Raw genomic sequence first — 2,851 nt, forward strand, 5'->3', positions numbered from 1 at the left:
TAATTGGGGACTTTAGCAAAGCTGAGTCACAATCTGAAAAGGTTCACCCAGTTATGTGTCTGTGGCATTTATGTATCCGGTAGTAATACTGGAAAACAAAGTGCTTAGGGCCACGGCCAAGACTCATAAAGAAGCTGTGTTCAAGAATCATCACACTGAACTAGGAGAATCAATAACACTATCTGAGTTCTAAGTTCCTATAGATGCCAATCACTCTGAGCTTCAATGGATAAAGTGAAATGCCAAAACTATTCAGAAGCAAAAAGCTACTAGTCCCGCTCATCTAAGTAGAATCTGAGCTTCACTCAAAAACTCTGAGATATTATTGCTTCTCAACTTATTAGTCTTCTATTTTATTTGTCTAGTTGCTTGAGGACAAGCAACAGTTTAAGTTTGGTGTTGTGATGAGCGGATATTTTATACGCTTTTTGGGGATAATTTCATATAGTTTAGAGTATGTTTTAGTTAGTTTTTAGTCTATTTTATTAGTTTTAGGAAAAATTTATATTTCTGGACTTTACTATGAGTTGTGTGTTTTTCTGTAATTTCAGGTATTTTTCTGGCTGAAATTGAAGGAGTTGAGCAAAAATCTGATTCAGGCTGAAAAAGGATTGCTGATGCTGTTGGATTCTGACCTCCCTGCACTCAAAGTGGATTTTCTAGAGCTACAGAACTCGAAATGGCGTGCTTCCAATTGCGTTGGAAAGTAGACATCCAGGGCTTTCCAGCAATATATAATAGTCCATACTTTTCACAAGGATAGACGATTTAAACTGGCGTTCAACGCTAGTCCTCTGCCCAATTCTGGCGTCCAGCGCCAGAAAAGGATCAAAAGCTGGAGTTGAACGCCCAAACTGGCATAAAAACTGGCGTTCAACTCCACAAATGGCCTCTGCACGTGAATTGCTTAAGTCTCAGCCCCAGCACACACCAAGTGGGCCCCAGCACACACCAAGTGGGCCCCAGAAGTGGATCTCTGCATCATCCATCATAGTTTATCCAATTTTGTAAACCTAGGCTACTAGTTTAGTATTTAAACAACTTTTAGAGACTTATTTTGTATCTCATGACATTTCAGATCTAAACTTTATATTCTCTGACGGCATGAGTCTCTAAACCCCATTGTTGGGGGTGAGGAGCTCTGCTGTGTCTCGATGAATTAATGCAAGTATTTCTGTTTTCTATTCAAACACGCTTGTTCCTATCTAAGATGTTCATTCGCGCTTAACTGTGATGAAGGTGATGATCAGTGACATTCATCACCTTCCTCAAATCATGAACGTGTGCCTGACAACCACTTCCGTTCTATATCTGATTGAATGAGTATCTCTGAGATCTCTTAATCAGAATCTCCGTGGTATAAGCTAGAACTGATGGCGGCATTCATGAGAATCCAGAAAGTCTAAACTTTGTCTGTGGTATTCCGAGTAGGATTCAAGGATTGAATGACTGTGACGAGCTTCAAACTCCTGAAGGCTGGGCGTTAGTGACAGACGCAAAAGGATAGTAAATCCTATTCCAACCGGATCGAGAACCAACCGGTGATTAGCCGTGCTGTGACAGAGCGCGTGAGCGTAGTTTTCACTGGAAGGATGGAAGGTAGCCATTGACAACGGTGATCCACCAACACACAGCTTGCCATAGGAGGACGTGCGTGCGTGAACAAGAAGACAGAGGAAAGCAGAGATTCAGAAGACAAAGCATCTCCAAAACTCCAACATATTCTCCATTACTGCATAACAAGTAACCTTTAATCCATGCTCTATTGTTTATTCGCAATTAAACTGATAAACATAATTGACTTCCTGACTAAGATTCACAAGATAACCATAGATTGCTTCAAACCAACAATCTCCGTGGGATTCGACCCTTACTCACGTGAGGTATTACTTGGACGACCCAGTGCACTTGCTGGTTAGTGGTACGCGTTGTGAAAAGTGTGATTCATAATTCGTGCACCAACTTTACTGCACCTAATTCAAATTTACATAGAAGAAGCATCTCCATTCCTGCCATTGGAGCAAACAATTTTGAGCTGAAACCTCAATTAGTTTCTCTGATGCAGCAGAACTGCAAGTTTCATGGACTTCCATCTGAAGATCCTTTTCAGTTCTTCACTAAATTCTTGTAGATATGTGATACTGTTAAGACTAATGGAGTAGATCCTGAAGTCTACAGGCTCATGCTTTTCCCTTTTGCTGTAAGAGACAGAGCTAGATTGTGGTTGGATTCTCAACCCAAAGACAGCCTGAACTCTTGGGATAAGCTGGTCACGGATTTCTTAGCCAAGTACTTTCCTCCTCAAAAGCTGAGCAAGCTTAGAGCTGATGTTCAAACCTTCAGACAGAAAGAAGGTGAATCCCTCTATGAAGCTTGGGAAAGATACAAACAGTTGACCAAAAAGTGTCCTTCTGACATGCTCTCAGAATGGACCATCCTGGATATATTCTATGATGGTCTGTCTGAGTTATCTAAGATGTCATTGGATACCTCTGCAGGTGGATCCATTCACCTAAAGAAAACGCCTGCAGAAGCTCAAGAACTCATTAACATGGTTGCTAATAACCAGTTCATGTACACTTCTGAAAGGAATCCTGTGAATAATGGGACGCCTATGAAGAAGGGAGTTCTTGAAGTTGATACTCTGAATGCCATATTGGCTCAGAATAAAATATTGACTCAGCAAGTCAATATGATTTCTCAGAGTCTGCATGGAATGCAAGCTGCATCCAACAGTACTCAAGAGGCATCTTCTGAAGAAGAAGCTTATGATCCTGAGAACCCTGCAATAGCAGAGGTAAATTACTTAGGTGAACCTTATGGAAACACCTATAACTCAACATGGAGAAAT

At 41.0% G+C, this 2,851-nt stretch overlaps 1 non-coding gene across 1 annotated transcript; it reads right to left on the minus strand.

Moving 5' to 3' along the window:
• Positions 1 to 2,314: 2,314 nt before the first annotated feature.
• Positions 2,315 to 2,418, minus strand: LOC112739136 (small nucleolar RNA R71). The gene has a single exon (XR_003170075.1). It is a non-coding gene; the product is annotated as a small nucleolar RNA R71 (small nucleolar RNA).
• Between the last annotated feature and the right edge of the window lie 433 nt (positions 2,419 to 2,851).

Source organism: Arachis hypogaea, chromosome 13, assembly GCF_003086295.3.
Source record: "Arachis hypogaea cultivar Tifrunner chromosome 13, arahy.Tifrunner.gnm2.J5K5, whole genome shotgun sequence".
Taxonomy (NCBI): domain Eukaryota; kingdom Viridiplantae; phylum Streptophyta; class Magnoliopsida; order Fabales; family Fabaceae; genus Arachis; species Arachis hypogaea.